At 38.2% G+C, this 23,556-nt stretch overlaps 1 long non-coding RNA gene across 1 annotated transcript in view; it reads right to left on the bottom strand.

Moving 5' to 3' along the window:
• Positions 1-270: 270 nt before the first annotated feature.
• The window catches only part of LOC145546540 (uncharacterized), a 63,598-nt gene continuing 40,312 nt past the window's right edge, over positions 271-23,556 (bottom strand). The window contains exons 4-5 of the long non-coding RNA XR_014082995.1: positions 6,372-6,497; positions 271-689 (exon numbers count right to left, since the gene is read on the bottom strand). This is a non-coding gene — a long non-coding RNA (uncharacterized LOC145546540). The remainder of the gene's footprint in view (positions 690-6,371; positions 6,498-23,556) is intronic.

The raw sequence follows: 23,556 nt of genomic DNA, 5'->3' as shown, positions 1-23,556 counted from the left end.
GCAAACTATTATATGTAGGATGTATAGACAATAAGGACTTACTGTATAGGACAGAGAAATATGTTCAATATTCTGTGATAAACCGTAATAGAAAAGAATATATATATATATATACACACATACTACTATACATATATATGTATGCATATATATACATACTACTATAAACTAAATTTTTAAAAATAAATAAAATTTAGATAGTAAAACAAAAAAAGAAGAATAGAGCCATCAAATGAAGCCTTTACTACAAAAAGCATGCAAACTAGTATAAGGGACAAAATAAATATAGTAGATCTTGAAATTATTACACATGTGCCCAAAGACATTTGCAGTCTCAAAATACCAGCATATAATTTAATTAGTGACTCCTAGCTAAAATTGATATAATAATACAAGCATTGCAGGGTTGTTTTGACAATTAAATGAAATAATATATCGCAGAGAGCAGTACTGTTGCCCTGAAGTTCACAGATTCTGCGTGTCTGTCTAGACTTTCTTACCTGCTCTGACTCAGGCTCACACATCAGCCTTGAAGCATTCACAATTCAAAATGATACCTCAGCAAATATATGCACAGACTTCTGTTTCCTTAAAAATGCTCAGATGCCAAGAGTTCAAATGGCCACCATTTAAGCAACAAGGAGGGATTTGGAGGAAGGAGAAATCACATCTGCTTGCATTAGAAGATCCTGGGTTAAATAAAATAAAATAGCTATTCATTCAGGAATTTCATAAGTTTTAATGCATGAATGTGAATTATTAATTCTTCAGAAGGGTTAAGTATTATAGAATTTTCCCAATGTATATGATCACTAAAGAGTTGGACATTACTTAGCAACTAAACAACAAACAACAAATATGATCACAAAAACCTCTTTCATGAAAGAAAACATGGGAAACTATTGCTCATAGAACTCCAGCCTGGCAATTCTGGTTTATAGAATGAATCTGAAATTCCTGAGCATAAAAATCTTTTCAATTTGCTCAATTCTGTCTTTTTATTATTGTCTCAGTATCTTATTTTGATTAACTTCACTCTAGGTTTGTAACCCTCTCTGCATTTCCACAATTTATTTTTTTTTTTTCTATACTGTACAGCTCCTGGGATCTTTGTTCTCTGACTAGGGATCAAACCTGGGCCCATGGCAGTGAAAACATTGAGTCCTAACTACTAGACCACCAAGGGATTCCCTCTATACTTTATGTTCTTATTCATGAAGTTCAGCCGGCCTTTCCTCCTCTCTGCACACCCTCAATCTTTGGAGCACATGAGAAAATATTTCTTATCAGTCAATCATACTTCTTTTTTTCTCTGAAAACTTCCTACTTCCTATACACTCAGGCAGAATTATTTTTGTCCTTTATGTTTTTGTTGTTCAGTTGCTAAGTCATGTCCAACTCTGCAACCCTACTGACTGCAGCAACCTGTCCTTCACTATCTCCTGGAGTTTGCTCAATTCATGTCCAGTGAGTCAGTGATGCTATCTAACCATCTCATTCTCTGCCCCCCTTCTCCTTTTGCCTTCAATCTTTCCCAGCATCGGGGTCTTTTCCAATGAGTTGGCGCTTCGCGTCAGGTGGCCAAAGTATTGGGGCTTTATGTTCAGCATCAGTCCTTCCAATGAATATTCACGGTTGATTTCCTTCAAGATTGATTGGTTTGATCTTGCAGTCCGAGGAGCTCTCAAGAGTCTTCTCCAACTCCACAATTCAAAAGCATCAATTTTTCAGCACTCAGCCTTCTTTATGGCCCAACTGTCACATCCATACATAACTACTGTAAAAACTATAGCTTTGACTATTGAAATTTCCTACATTCCAGCATATTTCATGGGTAGAAAATTATTTGTTTGTGTCTATTTTCCTAATTAGGTTGCTACCTCCTTAGAGACAAGAACTGAATTGAATTCCTCTTTCCATAGCTAGGACTCAGCACAGTTGCAGGCCCATGTAGTGTCTCCTCAATCCTTACAAATGAAACAATTAGATAATTGAAGCTAAATAATACAAATGCATAGAATTCGTCAGTCAGGTTTTGACTATCAATAATTACCACCTAGCAAGTGGAAACTAAAAAAAGGTAAAGTTAAGATCTGAATGGGAATTGCAGAGAAGTTGTAAATGTCTGATTGAAATAGCTGGCCATAGGAAGCAGTCTATAAAAAGAAAGACGGAATTAAAGAGATGATGAAATGAGAGAATTAAGGGAAGTCAAAGGATTAAAGAATCAATGGGTACTCAGTGAAGGTTCAGTAGGTCCCAAAATTAGAAAGATAAAGCACTTCAAGTTAGAAACATTGTTTTTAGAGCTTAAGATTTAGAAATGAAGATAGAAATGCAACTGAATGCCTGCCTCTTTACAGAACGTGTAAAAGTTTGAAGAAGCTGCAAAAGTTAGGATTGATCAGTGAAAGTTACAGGAGAGGTAATTTCCAACTTCATTGGAAGTTGCCAATGAAGAATTATTCAAGCTCTGTGTAGCTGGATGGGGAAAACGGAATGGACATGTAAAACACTGGAGATGGTTAGATTCCAATGTAATATATATAAAATGGAGATAAGTACACTGTGATCTAACTACTTATGGAAGAAGAGAGGTTGTCCTAGAAGTTAATAGATGGTGTTACTGACAATATGAAAGCAAAAGTTGCTCAGTCCAACTCTTTATGACTCTCATGGACTGTATAGTCCATGGAATTCTCCAGGGCAAAATACATGGAATTCTCCAGGCCAGAATACTGGAATGGGTAACCTTTCCCTTCTCCAGGGGATCTTCCCACCCCAGGGATCAAAACAAGGTCTCCTGCATTGCAGGTGGATTCTTTACCAGCTGAGCCACCAGAGAAGCCCAAGAATATTGGAGTGGGTAGTCTATCCCTTCACCAGTGGATCTTCCCAACCCAGGAATCAAACTAGGGTCTCTTGCATCTCAGGCAGATTCTTTACCAGCTGAGCTACCAGGGAAGCCCATCTATATGAAGACAATAATAAAAGAAAACGGTATAAACCTCAAAAAAGAGAAAGGTTGTTTATTAGTGGCAAAGAGAATGTTGTTTTCTTCTTCAGGCCTGATGAATTACATGGAAGAGGAAAATAATTCAGTTCAAGGGTCAAGGGGAAAAGAAGCTTATTAATGAGGCTTCTCTGAGGAAGTGAGAATTGTCAGTGGAAAGAACACATGCAAATATACATAGCAAAATATTAGCAGGTTTGTGTGCATTGACAACAGCAGATTTACTTAGGTGAAGCTGGAAATACTTTGTTATTCTGTATTAGAATGAAGAACTTGGAGGTGAATTTTTGCCTGTAAATGTATAGTGCAGAATATCAGAAAACATATTCAAATACTTAATAGTAAACTTTAATACTTTTTGTTTATAAGTTACCTTTTGGTGTCTTGTTTTAAAGTCAAAGTACTTAGATTACTTAAAGTATCTGAGGTTATCCAAAAATTGATTATAAAAACATTTATCATAAATTTAGAAGGGACACTGACAAACTGGGAAGTGTTCCTGGTAAATATGACTAGGTTGAAAGGATCCAAGAATCAATGTTACACGAAAAATGATTTTGAAGTATGAATGCATAATCTAGAAAAGTCTGAAGAAGAGGCATAATATGTCCCTTCACATACTTAAAGGACCTTCCCTGGAGCAAGATTAGACATCTGCAGACTCTCAGAAGATAGAAAAAATATTGATCTATGGTAGTATCATTCCTATAGGCAGATTGGAACTTGAAAAAGGAAACAAATTAATTAAAATTTTAAAATTTTAATTTTAAAAAAATTAATAAAGAGAAAGTAGCAAATAACAAATTGGCTATCTTGTAGGGTAGCTGGCTTCCTGAAGGGAGAATTGTCCAACAAAAAAGCCAAAATAAGAGGATTAGATTATTATATGTTATTACATGTTTCTTGCATTGGAGGACAGTTAGATTAGATGATGGCTAGAGGTTCATGACATTGTACAGGAGTAAGGAATCAAGACCATCCCCAAGAAAAAGAAATGGAAAAAGCAAAATGGCTGTCTGAGGAAGCCTTACAAATAGGTGTGAAAAGAAAAGAAGCAAACAGCAAAGGAGAAAAGGAAAGATATACCCATTTGAATGCAGAGTTCCAAAGAATAGCAAGGAGAGATAAGAAGACCTTCCTCAGCAATCAATGCAAAGAAATAGAGGAAAGCAATAGAATGGGAAAGACTAGAGATCTCTTCAAAAAAATTAGAGAAACCAAGGGAACATTTCATGCAAAGATGGGCTCAATAAAGGACAGAAGTGGTACGGACCCAACAGAAGCAGAAGATATTAAGAAGAGGTGGCAAGAATACACAGAGGAACTGTACAAAAAAGATCTTCATGACCCAGTTAATCACGATGGTGTGATCACTCACCTAGAGCCAGACATCCTGGAATGTGAAGTGAAGTGGGCCTTAGGAAGCATCACTCTGAACTACGAACTACGAACAAAGCTAGCAGAGGTGATGGAATTCAGTTGAGCTATTTCAAATCCTAAAAGATGATGCTGTGAAAGTGCTGCACTCAATATGCCAGCAAATTTGGAAAACTCAGCAATGACCACAGGACTGGAAAAGGTCAGTTTTCATTCCAATCCCAAAGAAAGGCAATGCCAAAGAATGCTCAAACTACCGCACAATCGCACTCATCTCACATGCTAGAAAAGTAATGCTCAAAATTTTCCAAGCCAGGCTTCAGCAATACATGAACTGTGAACTTCCAGATGTTCAAGCTGATTTTAGAAAAGGCAGATGAACTAGAGATCAAATTGCCAATATCTGCTGGATCATCAAAAGAGCAAGAGAGTTCCAGAAAAACATCTATTTCTGCTTTATTGACTATGCCAAAGCCTTTGACTGTGTGGATCACAACAAACTGGAAAATTCTTCAAGAGATGGGAATACCACACCACCTGACCTATCTCTTGAGAAACCTGTATGCAGATCAGGAAGCAACAGTTAGAACTGTACATGGAACAACAGACTGGTTCCAAATAGGGAAAGGAGTCAAAGCTGTATATTGTCACCCTGCTTATTTAACTTATATGCAGAGTACGTCATGAGAAATGCTGGGCTGGAAGAAGCACAAGCTGGAATAAAGATTGCTGGGAGAAATATCAATAACCTCAGATATGCAGATGATACCACCCATATGGCGGTGAAATGAAGTAGAAGAACTAAAGAGCCTCTTGATGAAAGTGAAAGAGGAGAGTGAAAAAGTTGGCTTAAAGCTCAACATTCACAAAACTAAGATCATGGCATCCAGCCCCATCACTTCATGGCAAATAGATGGGGAAACAGTGGCTGACTTTATTTTGGGGGGCTCCAAAATTACTGCAGATGGTGATTGCAGCCATGAAATTAAAAGACGCTTACTCCTTGGAAGGAAAGTTATGACCAACCTGGATAGCATATTAAAAAGCAGAGACATTACTTTGCCAACAAGGTTCCATCTAGTCAAGGCTATGGTTTTTCCAGTAGTCACGTATGGATGTGAGAGTTGGACTATAAAGAAAGCTGAGTACAATCAATGCTCTTGAACTGTGGTGTTGGAGAAGACTCTTGAGAGTCCCTTGGACTGCAAGGAGATCCAACCAGTCCATCCTAAAGCAGATCAGTTCCGGGTGTTCATTGGAAGGACTGATGTTCAAGCTGAAACTCCAATACTTTGGCCACCTGATTGCGAAGAGCTGACTCATTTGAAAAGACCCTCATGCTGGGAAAGATTGAGGGCAGGAGAAGAAGGGGACGACAGAGCACGAGATTGTTGGACGGCATCACCGACTCAATGGACATGGGTTTGGGTAGACTCTGGCAGTTGGTGATGGGCAGGGAGGCCTGGCGTGCTGCAGTTCATGGGGTCGCAAAGAGTCGGACACGACTGAGCAACTGAACTGAACTGAACTGAAAGTTCCTTTTAAACTCAACTTCCAGGTTCAGTAGTACCATATGTTTAGAAATCTATTTTACATTTTAAACAAATTAAGTCAAGAACTTTTCGGAACCAAGTACATATTTTACAAGCTCCATTTTACTTTGGTGAAATGTTTAAGCAGGGTTGAAGTATAAATAAGCTTTTTTAAAACACATTTGATTTTTAAAAGAATATTTTTTCAACCATGACTGGTTCTTAAAAGAAGGAAAAATATTAGTGACTTACGTTTGTTAAATGGATTTGAAGGACATTAACTCATGATTCACTTAAATGAATTCAAAGAGGTTGACTAATGTTTTTATACTTTCTGTCTAGACTAGAAGCTTAAAAAGCACACCTGTGACTCCCCAAGCCTCTGCTAAATTATGTCTGGTAAGACAGTTTTGTAAGAAGAAGAAAAACTCATCACCCACAATACCCACAAGTATGAATCTGGAGATGGAAAGCCGAGAGTCATCATTGCATGTGAATTCAGCAGAGCTCCCCAAAATCTTTTGGCCTTTGTGCAAACATGCAGAATGAATATTCCAGCAGGAGCTCACGGAGGGCTGATTGTGGGAAGGAAAAAAAAGTGTGAACCATCTGTTAGTTTCCACTCCATAAATTCTTACCACCCTTCTTCATAAATCAATTCCAGGGGCCTTGAGTCTTTCTCTTCCCTGACACTCCCAACGTTTGTGGGTCTATATTTCTCCCAATTTAACATTTGAGAAAGACTGGTGTTCAAGCAGTAATACTGAGTGTATTCATTGTGTTTTAAGCTAAAATGCAATAGATTTTTTTTATCTTATCTGATTGGATAACTACTGATTTATTAATTCATTGGAAACTATTCGTTCCAAGATTGTCACATTACAGAAATGAATAAAATAATCCTTTTAGTCATTAAAAATATTGGTAGCGGTTTTTCAACTTTGGTCTTCAGAGGCTGAGCAGTTATATCCAAGAAATTGTACTGGTTCTTCCCAATTTCAACATAAAAGGGATCTGAAGTCCACTTACACCACTTACCTTTAAATCATCCATTAGTTCCAGAGGCATCTCTGTGACTTAATAGATGAGGCAGACATGCAAATAACTAATACAATAGAAGACATTACAATAAAATCTATTGGGAGCATATGAACAAATATCACAAAGAATTAACATTTGCATTGTACATTAAAATCAAACAGGGTTTTTATAGAAAATGTGAAAGGAAAAGGGGGCAAGAAGGTAAGTGAAGGAAAAGTTGACAGAAAATTCACAGAAGCTTAAAAGTAGAAGCATGTTTTAAGAACAAGTCCCAGAATATAGACTCTCTGTTCTTAGCTTCCTACAAGTTTGTTTCTCCCTCCCTCAGGAATTGTTGTTCAGCTAGGATGGACGCAGCATTGCACAGAATAGGTCTGCAGGATCTAGAAAAGGCTTTTCCTCTGCTGTAAATAAGCTTGTCATCCAAAGGGGACCATGAGACAAGGGTATTAAATACCATCAATGTTAATATAGATATCTGAGCACCTACCATTGATTTCAAGAGTCATTCAGAGGTAACAAGCTTCCTCAGTTTGATTTGCTTGTTCTTTTTTTTACCATTTCTACTCTCCTAGTCCCTGAAATTTTCTCAAATTGCTAAGTTCAGAGGGAACAAAAGATATAACCAGATAGCAATTCACTGGAGCTTATTTTGCCTCTCAAGTAAAATGAAGGGGTTGGCATAGAAGGTCATGAACATTCTTTCAGATTGCAATGCTGTTGGATGCTACAAGAACAAATGTAGTCAGCATTTAATCCATCTCTCATCTTTCCTCTCTCCTTTCCTCCCTCCTATTCTCTCTTTATTTCTCAGTCATAGATATTTATTTTGTACAATAAAAATGACTTACATTTTTGACAACAACAATTTTAAAAAACTACTTAATCTTTACGCTAGTCTGACATTTTTATCCAGAGGCATTTTATCCCTAAGTGAATATTCTCATAATATATTTACACATTTAGCCTACTAATCAATATAAAAATATATGCCATGTATATATGTGTATGTGTATCGTGGTACACACATAAATCAGTTGTGAAGCGAGTCTAATATAAAAAAGTGAAAGTGAAACTCACTCAGTCAAGTCCGACTCTTTGCAACTGTTCGAGTGGGTAGCCTTTCCTTTCTCCAGGGGCTCTTCCCAACCCAGGGGTGGAACTCAGGTCTCCCGCATTGCATGTGGATTCCTTACCAGTTGAGCCACCAGGGAAGTCCCTAATACAAAATGGCTAATGTCAAATGTGATCAACATCCATATTCAACCCAGAAAGAATATGAGAGTTTCCTTTGAGAAAGGAAAGTCTAATAGTTAATCATTTCAGTAGCATTCCTAAGGCTCATCAGAACTCCTCTTGACTCCAGGACTGTGATTCAGAGCAGTGGTTAGATCAAGTGTAAAGATTTTATTCTAATGGACATGGATCATTAGATTGACACTGACCATTAGACTAACACTTTAACATTAACATAACACTTCCTCAGTCCTCATAGAAAAATTAAATAAATTTTTAGCACCCTTGAAGAAGTGGCAATCCTGAATCCAGAGTCCACAAGGGCCCCGTGAAACTTTCAGAACTGGTTTCAGCAGGGTTGAGAACATGTAAGTATAGTATAAACCCAGCCCCAGTCACTCCACTTCCACCTAGAAGTCCAAATACTCACTTCTGGAAGGTGGATTCCACACTCGCAAAAAAAATTCTGATTTGTTCTGCTTCTTAAATGCTGCTTTATTGACTATGCCAAAGCCTTTGACTGTGTGGATCACAACAAACTGTGGAAAATTCTGAAAGAGATGGGAATACCAGACCACCTGACCTGCCTCTTGAGAAAACTATATGCAGGTCAGGAAGCAACAGTTAGAACTGGACATGGAACAATAGACTGGTTCCAAATAGGGAAAGGAGTACATCAAGGCTGTATATTGTCTCCCTGCTTATTTAACTTATATGCAGAGTACATCATGAGAAACGCTGGGCTGGAGGAAGCATAGCTCGAATCAAGATTGCCAGGAGAAATATCAATAACCTCAGATATGCAGATGACACCACCCTTATGGCAGAAAGTGAAGAAGAACTAAAGAGCCTTTTGATGAAAGTGAAAGAGGAGAGTGAAAAAATTGGCTTAAAACTCAGCATTCAGAAAACTAAGATCATGGCATTTGGTCCTGCTGACTTTATTTTGGGGGGCTCCAAAATCACGGCAGATGGTGATTGCAGCCATGAAATTAAAAGACGCTTACTCCTTGGAAGGAAAGTTATGACCAAACTAGATAGCATATTGAAAAGCAGAGACATTACTTTGTCAACAAAGGTCCATCTAGTCAAGGCTATGGTTTTTCCAGTAGTCATGTATGGATGTGAGAGTTGGAGTATAAAGAAAGCTGAGTGCCGAAGAATTGATACTTTTGAACTGTGGTATTGGAGGAGACTCTTGAGAGTCCCTTGGACTGCAAGGAGATCCAACCAGTCCATGCTAAAGGAAATCAGTCCTGGGTGTTCATTGGAAGGACTGATGTTGAAGCTGAAACTCCAATACTTTGGCCACCTGATGCGAAGAGCTGACTTATTTGAAAAGACCCTGATGCTGGGAAAGATTGAGAGCAGGAGGAGAAGGGGACGATAGAGGATGAGATGGTTGGATGGCATCACTGACTCAATGGACCTAGGTTTGGGTGAACTCCGGGAGTTGGTGATGGACAGGGAGGCCTGGCGTGCTGCGGTTCATGAGGTCACAAAGAGTCAGACACGACTGAGCAACTGAACTGAACTGAACTTAAATGCTGAATGTTTGGAAGGAAGGTGAGAATTGAACTATGCAAAAGTGAATATGCTGATCTAGCCCATTAAGTAGAAACCCCCTGGAAGGTTGGGAAAACACAGGCAATAATCAGTTAAATGAGTCATACAAAATGAATCTCAAATAATTTTGTATTTCATACAAGTAGGGACATTTCTCTCAAACATGTTAAATGTAACTAACTCATTAAAACTATTTGGATAATATGGTGAGAATATTTGGATAACATAATGAGAATTAATAGCAGTAGACTAGACTGTAACAAAATGAACCCTACAAAACGGTACAGGATAACCTGTTTATAAGAAATTTCATAAACTGCAAGAAAGATTTATTTAGTAATGTCTGTACCACCATAGAAAAATCATGGAAATCCTCATTCAGCAAATCTCAATAGTCCAAATACTTGTAGATATATTAAATTTTCTGACTCTCAGAGTTGAAACAAACTTTGCCTTACATTCTAACATGATGTATGTAGGTTAATAATATATATTCCTGGGAGAGATATTTAATTTCCACTAGAGCAAAGCAAAAGATGATTTTCTAATCAAACAAACCACACTATAATCACACCCTTGAAATTAAACTAAGCAAATTTTATAGACTTGATGGATTAGACTAGCCTTTAATTATAACAGAACTATTACTTCTCTGATGATTAAATTATGAGTTGTCAGCATTTCCTTACATTTAGTAATTAATAACTTGATCAGGAAATTTTACTTTCAGCTAAGGCTTGATAAGGAAAGGCCATAATTTAATTATAACAGCAGTAACAACAACCTCATTGAAGATGCAAACAAAATTCCTAGAATTTTCCAGGAATTCAGTTTTTATACCTTTTTCAATGTTATCCATTTCGGGTGCATATTGGTTAATTTTAGGTTGTTAGTACTTGATATAGGCTTCTCCAGTGCCTCTGTGGCACTAAAGAACCCAAATTCAACACATTAAATGCAGGAGACCTCAGTCTGATCCCTAGGTCAGGAAGATCCCCTGGAGGAGGGCATGGCAACCCATTCCAGTATTTTTGCCTGGAGAATCCCATGGACAGAGGAGCCTGATGGGCTATAGTCCATGGGGTCACAAAGAGTCAGACAGAACTGAAGCAACTGGGTATGAGGACACAGAACATAATACAAGCTGTACTCGTATGTCATTCATATGAAAAATCAAGTTTAAAATAACTTCAAAAATAAGATTGTTATGTTTCCATTAACATTTTGTACACAGAAATGGTTAATAGTGACAAAGTAAAACTACATTATACATACAGTGATGATAGAAAATACTAGATTATTAATTTGGTATTTCAAAGTCACAGCCAAAGTGCTGGTTCCATCTGTTGCATTGTTTATTTGATGAAACAATTGGCTTTGAAGCTTTTGTTTAAAAAAAAGCATAATCATATGAGGAAGTCAACATGTTTTTTGGAACATATTACTGTAATTTTTAAGGCAAGACTAATTTTAAACTTTAAATTATAAAATTCTTTCAAACTATTTGAATTTCTAGGAAATATATTTTTTCAATTGCTTGTGAGTATGTGATAAATTACATATTCTCCAAGGGAGCAATTAAAGTATTAGCTACATATTTTAAACTAGTTTTCAGAAGGATTAGATTAAACATTGAAAAATAGAAGAAGGACTTTCCTGGGAGCTCAGTCGGTAAAGCGTCTGCGTACAATGTGGGAGACCTGGGTTCAATCCCTGGATCGGGAATGTCTCCTGCAGAAGGAAATGACAACCCACTCCAGTATTCTTGCCTGGAAAATCCCATGGACAGAGGAGCCTGGTAGGCTACAGTCCATGGGGTTGCAAAGAGTCGGACACGTCTGAGCAACTTCACTTTCACTTTCAATAGAAGAATGATACTATGTCCAAAGGTAAGGAAAATTATTTTTCAACTTCTCTCCTTTAATACCATAGTGAAAGTGAGTGTCTTAAATATTATTAAGTACTGTCTTACAGAAATATCAACTGTCTTATAGTCATATTTATTCTGTCCCACCGTAACTTTAAGAGGGTTTTCCGGGCTGCTCAGTGGTAAATGAATCCACATCCCAGTAAAAGAGATGTAGGAGATGCCAGTTCGATCCCTGAGTCGGGCAGATCCTCTGAAGGAGGACGTGGCAACCCACTCCAGCATTCTTGCCTGGAGAATCCCGTGAACAGAGGAGCCTGGCGGGCTACAGTCCATAGGGTTACAAAGTGTCGGACACGACTGAGTAACTGAGCCCGCAGAGATGATAACTCTGAGAGGGTGACTTAAATATCGAAATCTTAAAAGTTTGTGGTTAAATTTTAAATATGGTTGCCCTAAATTCTGAAACTATAGTTATTTCAGACAACTGAGTGAATTGCCCCAAGTCAGTCATTGAATGGTCCCATGTATATGGAAATGAGATACAGAGTTCATGCTCTCTTCCCAAAGTTTGCAAATGTTTCTTGATTATGTAATTCAATTACTTAGCAATTTGGAGGATTAAGATGGTAAAGAGAAAGCCCCAGGAAGATACTTAAAAATATCCCATAAAAAGATTATGTGCTTTAGGCTTGACAAATGTGAAGTGACATCTGCCGACCCTTTTGTAGAAAAAGATAAAGGAGCTGGTTCATCAAGGAAAAAAAAGAATTCTTACCAGGAACCAGTGAGAGGAATGACACATCATCAAAAAGAAGCAGGGCTAAGCAAGTGAATCACACATACTGCTTTAGGAGATGAAAGGCAATGGTTTTTAATGGTTTTTAATTCATTTTATTAGTATGTAGACCACAGATAAAGAATCTTCTAGATCAAAGCGTGGAAACATAATGGAACCTAGTTGAATACAACTACATCTAAAAACATCTGTCAAGGGCTTAATGTGCAAAAATGAAATACTTCGGTTCTACTAGATGATCTTTAAAAACTCTTTCAGCTCTATTGTCATATAATATTATATTATGAAACAAACACCAAGAAGACATGTATCCTTTCATGCTAGTACTTTTTAATGTTGAAAAAAGAAAGCGTGCCTTGCCTAGTCATGAAAAACTGGGCTCTGGCAAATGATTGTGGTATAAGAACTTTAAATTATACAAGATTTTTGAATGCTGTTTCATTTTTAGGCAAGACTGCATAAGTTTTAATGTTCAAATGTGACAATTATCAGAGAAAATGTTCACTACTTTAACATTAATTGGATCACTGAGTCTATTAAAATTTGTCAACTAAATTAAAACTACCAGGCTCATATCTCTGTAATACTTTTTTCTCTGTGTTAAAATTGTTTCATACATATAGCAAAGAATCCTATTAGTGGTTGTTACCCACCACAGAATGAATAGGTAACTTTCTTTAGTGAAGACTCACTTAAGTGTGGGGGCCATGGGCCTCCTACCCAAAGGATAAGTTACTTGAAAGAGAGAGATCTTCCTTATTCTGTGGAGAATCACTTACACCATCTCGCTTAGGTATGTAAACGTTTGCCTAGCAGTGCCATGGTCCTGTCAGAAACATATAGTAAAAGCATTTTTGGTTCTGAGGAGTTTTCTTAAAAGCATAAATGTGTGCTAAGTCGCTTCAGTTGTGTCCAACTCTTCGTGACTCTATCGACTGTAGCCCGCCAGGCTCCTCTGTCCATGGGATTCTCCAGGCAAGAATACTGGAGTGGGTTGCCATGCCCTCCTCCAGGGGATCTTCCCCACCCAGGGATTGAACATTTGTCTTTTACATCTCCTGTTTGACAGGCAGGTTCTTTACCACCTTTGCCACCTGGGAAAAACTGCCCCACTCATGTGGAAACAAGTTAGTTATCTGGGGAGATCTGGCCTTCAAGGAGGCCCCAGGATACTTTTAGAACCAGAAGACTCCAAAACTATGCTAAGAAGGAACTGGAGCCTTGGAGAGGGAAAGATTGATCCTTTGCACTTCCTTCTTAAAGGAGCTGAAATACTGCAGCCTGGGGACAGGCTGGAGAATGTTCTTTATAGCTCAGGAGGAGCCAAGTATATATGACAAGCTCAGAGCCCTAGGGAAGCTAGATGTGTATATGACCTGAGTGATGAGCACTGGGCAGCCTACCTATACAAAGGGGCAGCTGCTTATTTTTGCCAGAGGAAGTGTTTTCACCAAGAATTGTCAGCCTTTCTGATTTTTGTCAGAAAACCCAGGAACATTCATGTGAAAACTCTGTTTTCAATTGAAGCCAATGAATTTATGATTTTATTAAGACATCGTGAAGGGCCATACAAAGCATGTCTACAGGTGGATTCACCTCTGAGTGGGGGCAGGGTGGAGGGGGTTGGTCTCTAATGAAATCAAGTCAAAACAAGTAAGAACAGAGCCACTAGAGTGTGGCTTGAAAACAGCCACCTTTATGTGGAAAGCTTTAGCTGAAAAAATTGCCTCCTCTGAGATCATTTCCACTTCCAAGGTCAGTCCACATGATCTTAGTCGCTGAGTCATGTCCAAATCTTTGCAGTCTCATGGACTGTAGTTTTCCAGGTTAATCTGCCCATGGAATTTTTCAGGCAAGAATACTTGAGTGGGTTGCCATTTCTTACTCCAGGGGGTCTTCCCAATCTAGGGACTGAACCTGCGTCTCTTGCATCTCCTCCATTAGCAGGCAGATTCTTTACCACTAGCACCACCTGGGAAGCCCCAAGGTCAGTTCACATCCAATGACTAATCTACAAAGAATATAAAGATCTAGCCTCCTTGTGCCAACTCTGGATAATCTGAAGGACCACTGCAGTTCCAGAGCCTCCCCTGAGACTATCACTGGGGCCATAACCTAGCTCAACTTGTTTCTCTGCCCTCTTCTGCTTCTGTCAGCTCCTTTTTTCCTAGAAGAATACTCCCTAATGCTTATCCCATATACTAATCTCTTTTGAGTTCCTGGGGAACCCATTCTGAGATATAGATACAAATAAGAATGATAAATTTTTGTGGATTTCATAGGTTCTTTTTTTTACAGTCCTGAGAAAATTACAGTCCTGGGTGTTCATTGGAAGGACTGATGTTGAAGCTGAAACTCCAATACTTTGGCCACCTCATGCTAAGAGTTGACTCATTGGAAAAGACCCTGATGCTAGGAAGGATTGGGGGCAGGAGGAGAAGGGGACAACAGAGGATGAGATGGCTGGATGGCATCACCAACTCGATGGACATGAGTTTGGGTAAACTCTGGGAGTTGGTGATGGACAGGGAGGCCTGGCGTGCTGCAGTTCATGGGGTCGCAGAGTCAGACACGACTGAGTGACTGAACTGAACTGAACTGAACTGAGAGAATACTACTTAGGGAAAATTTTATAATACAAGTTAGTATGACAATTTTAGAAATTGGTTTTAGAGTCTGAAGAATATTTGGTTTAGATTTAAGTGATTCTAAAAGGAATTTTGGAAGATGAAAACAATTAGATTATTGTTTTCAATAATTCTAGATATAGAATACTGAGTTTGATTCCTGAGACAGGAAGATCTCCTGGAGAAGGGAATGGCTCTCCATTCCAGTATTCTTGCCTGGGTAATCCCTGGGACAGAGGAGCCTGATGGGCTACAGTCCATTGGGTCCCAAAGAATTGGACATAATTTGAGTGGCTAAGCATGTGCAAAGACATTGGTATACAGTATAAGGTTGACTTTTCAAAGGACACATTACAAATTTGAGGTTATGTCATAGAGCAATTTTGTCTAATGTACCAAGGAAAGGAAGAAATTGCCTAGCCTTTTTATTTCCAATAATCTGTAATTCTACAAATAGACTTCATTGTATAAACTTATAATTGGACACACTTCTTGGATTTATGTTTAATTGGAGTTTCATAGGAAAAACTGATAATTAGGCAACTTAAATATAATTTCCTGAAATATTTTAAGTTTGTTCTTGCATCCTGGCAGTTTGAATCACCTTTGGTCAGATGGTATTTTCCTCAGAAACTTCCCAGAAATACTTTCTTTGAAAGAAATTGAATCTATCTACTGATTGTGTCATTTAAATTTATTTCTTGATTTGTGGAAACAGTTTTTGAAATTTTATGAAATGATGCTTATTTTCATAGCTCCTAGAAATGTATACTTTTTTCTAAAATGTTACATTCTGTCTGCAATATACATTTAAAAATGCAAAAAAATCATGCCCCTAAAATCATGTCTGCATTATCAGTTTAATGTTGATTTTAACTGTAATGCCTAATTACGCATCCATTTTTCTAATTAAAATAATGATTAAAACATGTTCTGAAAAATATATTTTTATACTTTGGTTTAGAACAGTAAAGTTATGGCTTTCTTAAAATATGGTGATTGAACTCTTGTACTATTTACATATTTGTAATATTTATGAACAATTAATTCTGATGAGATTGAATAATAAAATGAAATCCACAGTGGAGATAAATTTTTATTACAACTTTGGATACACCATCCCTTAAAAGACAGTGAGAGTGCTAGTGTCTCATGGAGAACACATGGATTTCACTATAATAGCTTTCTGAATGTGGGCAGTCTACTTCAATTCTAAACCTCAACTTCTTTATATAGAGATTGTAGCTCACAATGTGATGGTGAGATTAACTGGGATAATATTGATATAAAGAAATATCAATAACCTCAGATATGCAGATGACACCACCCTTATGGCAGAAAGTGAAGAAGAACTAAAGAGCCTCTTGATGAAGGTGAAAGAGGAGAGTGAAAAAGTTGGCTTAAAGCTCAATGTTCAGAAAACTAAGATCATGGCATCTGGTCCCATCACTTCATGGGAAATAGATGGGGAAACAGTGGAAACAGTGTCAGACTTTATTTTTGTGGGCTCCAAAATCACTGCTGATGGTGATTGCAGCCATGAAATTAAAAGACGCTTACTCCTTGGAAGGAAGGTTATGGCCAACCTAGATAGCATATTTAAAAGCAGAGACATTACTTTGCCAACAAAAGTACATCTAGTCAAGGCTATGGTTTTTCCAGTGGTCATATATGGATGTGAGAGTTGGACGGTGAAGAAAGCTGAGTGCCGAAGAATTGATGCTTTTGAACTGTGGTGTTGGAGAAGACTCTTGAGAGTCCCTTGGACTGCAAGGAGATCCAATCAATCCATCCTAAAAGAGATCAATCCTGGGTGTTCATTGGAAGGTCTGATGTTGAAGCTGAAACTCCAATACTTTGGCCACCTCATGCGAAGGGTTGACTCATTGGAAAAGACCCTAATGCTGGGTAGGATTGGGGGCGGGAGGAGAAGGGGACGACAGAGGATGAGATGGTTGGATGGCATCACCGACTCGATGGACATGGGTTTGGGTAGACTCCGGGAGTTGGTGATGGACAGAGAGGCCTGGCGTGCTGCAATTCATGGAGTCGCAAAGAGTCGGACACGACTGAGCAACTGAACTGAACTGAACTGAACTGATACAAAGAAAATGCTTAGCACATACAAAATACTTGGCCCATAGTCAGGATTTTAAAAATTATAACAGTCATTAACATTTGCATCAGAACACCTGAATTCCTGTCTCTATCATTAGCTATGAGTCCTAAATCCTCTAACTTGGATTTTTGTCATGAGGAATATGAGGAATTAATAATACCTGGCCTTCTGTACAAGGCTGTCTTGAGGATTAAATGAGATAGTAAATATGAAAGTGAAATGTTAATCACAATGATCCTAATTTTTCAGATGAGGAAACTAAAGGCTAATTATTGGAAGCAAACTGTCACAGGCTGCATTGCTAGCAAGTAGTAGAGCCCAGATTTGAAACCAAACCTTCAGTCCCTGAACCCAGGACTTGGTTCAGTTCATTTTATCACACAGCTGTTTCTCATAAAGTTTTTAAGCACTTTCTTTGCATAGGCCAAGATTATTCCCAGTGCCTGGGGTAGGATTAAGCCAAAAAAAGAAGTGAAAGAGCCTCAGCTGCTGGGGTGAAAGGGCACAGGAGTGAAGAGTAGGGACAGCTAATATACTAACCATTCTGTTCCTAATAATAGTTCTCTCAGTATCCTGAATTCAATGCTCTGAAGTCAATCTTTGACTTTCCCTTCATCACCCACAGTTGTGTTTCCAAATCCAGCCATTTCTTCTTTTAAAATGATTCCATTATCCATCTTTTTCTCCCCATTTCCACTGCTACCATTTCTACATATTGCTTTATGCCTAGATAAAGCAAACAGCCAGATAACTTCCTCTGCCAAGTTACCCTCAGCAATATTGCTAGACAACTCTTACAAAGACTTCACTTTTAAGAATTGTGATATGCATGATACAGGGTGCTCGGGGCTGGTGCACCGGGATGACCTGGAGGGATGGGATGGGGAGGGAGGTGGAAGGGGGGTTCTGGAAGGGGAAAACATGTACACCCATGGTGGATTCATGTCCATGTATGGCAAAACAAATACAATATTGTAAAGTTAAAAAATAGAAAATAAACTAATCAAAAAAAAAAGAATTGTGAGAACTGGGATTATACAGGGAAGGGCTGGAGCTGGCACGCACCAGCTGGAAAGACCAGGCTGTGCACATTTCAATTCTGAATTCAATGTGAGTAGCTTGAAGCTGGCTGTGGTGGGGGTATTTATGCCACAGAAGTCAGTGAATATTACCAATCAGGGCCCATTTCCCCCTAGCTAGCCAGTTGTGAAGCATTTAGCACACCTGACTACATCTGACATATCCACTCCTTATAGACCCTCTGCATAGTACTAATAAATACATGTACTAAAGAAATTAAGGGCTTCCTTGGTGGCTCAGACAGTAAAGAATCTGCCTGCAATGTGGGAGACCCAGGTTTGATCCCTGGGTCAGGAAGATCCCTTGAAGAAGGAAAAGGCTACCCATTCCAATATTTTTGCCTGGAGAATTCCATGGACAGAGGAGCCTGGTGAGCTACAGTCCGTGGAGTCACAAAGAGTCAGACATGACTGAGCAACTAACACACGCCAAGAAATTAAGTAAAATCACTCGGCTCCTCAAAAATATATACATGTTCATTCATCACAGCCCATAGTCTAACTCTGCTGCCTAACTTTCTAGACCTGTTTAATTCGGTTCTTCCTTACATAGCTAGCATTTTTTATTCTTCTATAAGACCCATTCCACTTATACTGGTAAGCCCCCACTGGCATTGGCGTGATCTATGATGAGCCCAATCCTTGGTGCCTGTACTCATGCTCTGACTCCCACACAGAAAGATTTCTCTTTCTCCTACTTTTTCAACTTTCTATTATTCTCAAACCTTTCGATCTCTATAGAGTTTGTCCATTTATTTGGCATGTATTTCCTTTGTATTCTTTCATTTCTGTTAGTTTTATTTCTGAAGCTATAGCACAAATGGTTTGCAAGCAGTGTCTATGTGGTTGCTTGTATTTCCAGAATCAGGTAATTTGTAGTCAAACTCAAGAAGCTCAGCTAGCCCAGTGGCTTCCAAACACTTTTCCGTGGTCTGATATTATTGTTCTGGTTCAAAACATTCTTCCAAGATTAATGCTGGGCTTCTCATTTTTGAAGTTGGTAGCCCCATCACATTCACAGTCCTCATGTGAAGAGAACCAGTGAGCCCCCTTCCTGCAGCCCTTACTGGCCAATCACCCCAGCTGTAACTAAAAGTATGGCTTGGACTGCCTAAGTTTTTCCAGAATATTCCTAAAAAAGTAAAATTGATTTTTTTTCAATTTTTGGTCAGCATTCTCATGTGAAACAGTATTTTCTAAGTTTAACTGTGAAAAAAACTACATAATGTAGGGAAAAGATTGAAAGAATAAGTTCTACTTCATAATACATAATAAAAAATAGATCCCCAAATTGACAGCTGTTCTAAAAATAATTAATTACACATAGGAATGCCTTAAATATGTTATTATATTATATATTTATCCATTTTAATAATATATGTCCTTTGTGTGCCACATATACAATGTGAGTGACACCTCCTGGCTCAATTCAGGGCAATATGAGGTTTATAAGGAAGGACTAGTAACTCATCTGCAAATAAGACTCTATTTAGACTGTAAATGTGGAGAAGGAAATGGCACCACACTCCAGTGTTCTTGCCTGGAGAATCCCAGGGACGGCAGAGCCTGGTGGTCTGCCATCTATGGGGTCTCACAGAGTCGGACACAACTGAAGTGACTTAGCAGCAGCAGCAGCAGCAGCAACAGACTGTAAATGGTTGAATGCTTACAGTGTGGTTTGCTGAAAACTCAAAGGATACAAAGATATTGGTTTGACCAAAAAGTTTGTTTGGGTTTTTCCATAACATCTTACAGAAAAACCCAAATGAACTTTTTGGCTAACCTAATAGATCAGATAATGTTCCTTTCCTCAGACATTTTACCATCTAATGAGGGAGACAGGCCAGGAGGCTACACACTAACTGTAAAGTGAAGAACTCACTATAAGTTCAGATTCACCAGGCCATCTTTTTTTTCACTTAAAATAATCAATAAACTCATCATCATTTACTGAGATGCAGCACAATTAGGCAGTTAGGAACACAAGTGGAAGAGCTGGAATTTCAGCTCCATTGCTAGAGGGTTTATGAACTTTGCCAGCTTTCTCAGCCTCTTAAATACCTACATTTCCTCCTGTGGAAACTGTGGGGAATAATAACACTATCTACCTCATGGGGGTATTTGTTGTTACTACTTAGTCGTAGGAGTGTTAGGAGGTTCTAAATAAGTTAACACTTGAAAATGTTTAGCACAAGGTCTGTCACATGGTAAGTGCTAGATAAATGTTGATTAAGTACCTATTGTGGTGCTTAGAGATTTTTTTTTGTCCTGTTTGGTTTATCATTCTTAACATATTTCATCTATTTAGAAGAGTTTAGTCAGTTCATGTTGTTTGGGTTCATTTGTGGATAGGATAAAGGAACGTAGAGGAGGGAAAACCATCTATACTTGTGTCATTGCTTTTCTTCACCATCAGTAGAATGAAAATGACCTCAGGATACAGAGTTTCTGGTTCTGGAAAAAGTGTGATAGACACTGGAGGCCATTCGCTTCCTGGAAACAACCACCTGCAAACATTTTTTTAATTGAAATGAAAATAAAATCATTTCAGTCATGAAATTAAAAACTCTTAACTAACAGGTGAGGAAATCAAAGCCAAATTTAAAGTTAGGTGGGAAAAGGCTTGAATTATGACCCAAATTCCATTTGCTTCTACTGGATTAGATGATTTACAGCAAAAGCTGAAAATTTCAGTGGCTCAGAAACAACATAAAATCAAGGTTTCGGGATATCTCATAATTATCTTCTGTAGTCCAAACACATTGAGAGAATAGATAGATACAAATACTTTTAGAAATTTGCCCAGAGTCTAATGAGAAAAAGTATTGGAACAATAACAAAAAAGACTTCGGTGTTTGCTGCAATGTTCTTATGCTAAGAGAGAAAACAAGAACCAAGATATACAATAATTATGTATCCACCTCTGACGTATTTAAAGAAGCAATTGACCCTTTATATGTTGAGATAGCTACATGCACATTATTCCATAGTTATTTATTCAGGCATAACATAATAGTTATTTTGACTTCCTTTTTGTTTACTTTTTTATCCTATTGATTTGAGGCAGACTTTCCTGTAAGAAGAATGATAATCTTGAGTCATTGGCAACAATCAAGCAGATATAATCTCCTCTCACTTTCAAGATTAAATCTGCATATTTAACTTCTACCACAACTCCCAACCTGTTGGAAATGATTCTTTTGAAATGCGATCCAAAAAATAACTTTCATTGATTTCATGTGAAGATACTAGAAAATTCTATAATAAATTGTCTAAAATAACTTCTCAGAAACTCTGAGCAAAATAGACAGCTTTATTTTTACAAAAGCCATTTTAAAATACAGGAAAAAGAAAAAGTGATTCCATGAAAGTACATGAGATATAAAGTGAGTATATCTCTCATTCTTTTGCTTCTTACCTGCTGAGATTATTTCAAAAAATGAAACAATAGCAATTACATGATTAACCCTAAAGAAAGAAGAAAGGGCTAATAAAACACAGAAAAATAAATAAAAATATATTTAAGCTAAATACACCCTGCTTATTTAACTTATATGCAGAGTACATCATGAGAAACGCTGGGCTGGAGGAAGCACAAACTGGAATCAAGATTGCTGGGAGAAATATTAATAACCTCAGATATGCAGATGACACCAACCTTATGGCAGAAAATGAAGAAGAACTAAAGAGCCTCTTGATGAAAGTGAAAGAGGAGAGTGAAAAAGTTGGCTTAAAGCTCAACATTCAGAAAACTAAGATCATGGCCTCCGGTCCCATCACTTCATGGTTGATAGAAGGGGAAACAGTGGAAGCAGCGGCTGACTTTATTTTTCTGGGCTCCAAAATCACTGCAGATGGTGACTACAGCCATGAAATTAAAAGACGCTTGCTCCTTGGAAGGAAAGTTATGACCAACCTAGACAGCATATTAAAAAGCAGAGACATTACTTTGCCAACAAAGGTCCATCTAGTCAAGGCTATTGTTTTTCCAATGGTCATGTATGGATGTGAGAGTTGGACTATAAAGAAAGCTGAGCACAGAAGAATTGATGTTTTGAACTGTGGTGTTGGAGAAGACTCTTGAGAGTCCCTTGGACTGCAAGGAGATCCAACTAGTCCATCCTAAAGGACATCAGTCCTGGATGTTCATTGGAAGGACTGATGTTGAAACTGAAACTCCAATACTTTGGCCACCTGATGCAAAGAGCTGACTCATTTGAAAAGACCCTGATGCTGGAAAAGATTGAGGGCAGGAGGAGCAGGGGATGACAGAGGATGAGATGGCTGGATGGCATCACCGACTGGATGGACGTGAGTTTGGGTGGACTCAGGGAGTTGGTGATGGACAGGGAGGCCTTGCGTGCTGCGGTTCATGGGGTTGCAAAGAGTCAGACACGACTGAGCCACTGAACTGAACTGAACTGAACTGAACTGAAAAATCCTCTCACAAAGAAAAAGTAGGGAGAAGTGAACTGGTGAACTGGTGAATTTTACTAAACATTTAAGAAATATTAAACTTATCCAAGGGCTTCCCTGGTGGCTCAGTTGGTAAAGAATCTACCTGCAATGCAGGAGACCCAGGTTCAATCTCTGGATCGGGAAGATCCCCTGGAGAAGGAAATGGCAACCCACTCTACTATTCCTGCCTAGAAAATCCCATGGACAGAGGAACCCGGTGGGCTATAGTACATGGCGTCACAAGAGTCAGATACAACTTAGCGAATAAACCACCACCAACAAATACTTTATCCAAACTCTTCTCCAAAATAGGAAATAGGAAACACTTTCCAACTAAATGAAACTTGATAAGAAAAAAGAATGAGGAAAAGATTTTTAAAAATAGCTTGGGAAAGTATGCATCTTCAATAAACTTTAGATATAAATACACTTTTACGATTTTTAGAAATTATTTTTCCTTGTCCTAATTTTGAATTTTAAACAGTTCAAAAAGAAACTGCTTCTTGGTGTAACTCCATTTGTATTAATGGAATAAAGGAATTCAGGTCTTCAATAAGTATTTATTTTTTATTTCAATACTTCAATAAGGATTTATTTTTATTATTTATCTCCTTTCTTTTTACCTTCCCTCCTGAAGGTGGGCTTTTCTCTCCTGTGTACAAAACACTCAGTTACCTCCATCCCTAAAATTCCCCCTCAGCCCTATAAGTTCCTGGTTGCCTAGCCTGCCTTTAACCAACTGGACTTGAAAAATGAACCTAATCTTCCATTTCTAATTTTTCACATTCCATTTTGTCTTTCAGCCTCAGCAACCTGATTTCCAACTGCACCATACAACTCAA

The sequence above is a fragment of the Giraffa tippelskirchi genome, chromosome 4 (genome assembly GCF_054371585.1).
Source record: "Giraffa tippelskirchi isolate mGirTip1 chromosome 4, T2T-mGirTip1v1.2.pri, whole genome shotgun sequence".
NCBI classification, from domain to species: domain Eukaryota; kingdom Metazoa; phylum Chordata; class Mammalia; order Artiodactyla; family Giraffidae; genus Giraffa; species Giraffa tippelskirchi.
This window is presented reverse-complemented; position numbering and strand designations above follow the sequence as displayed.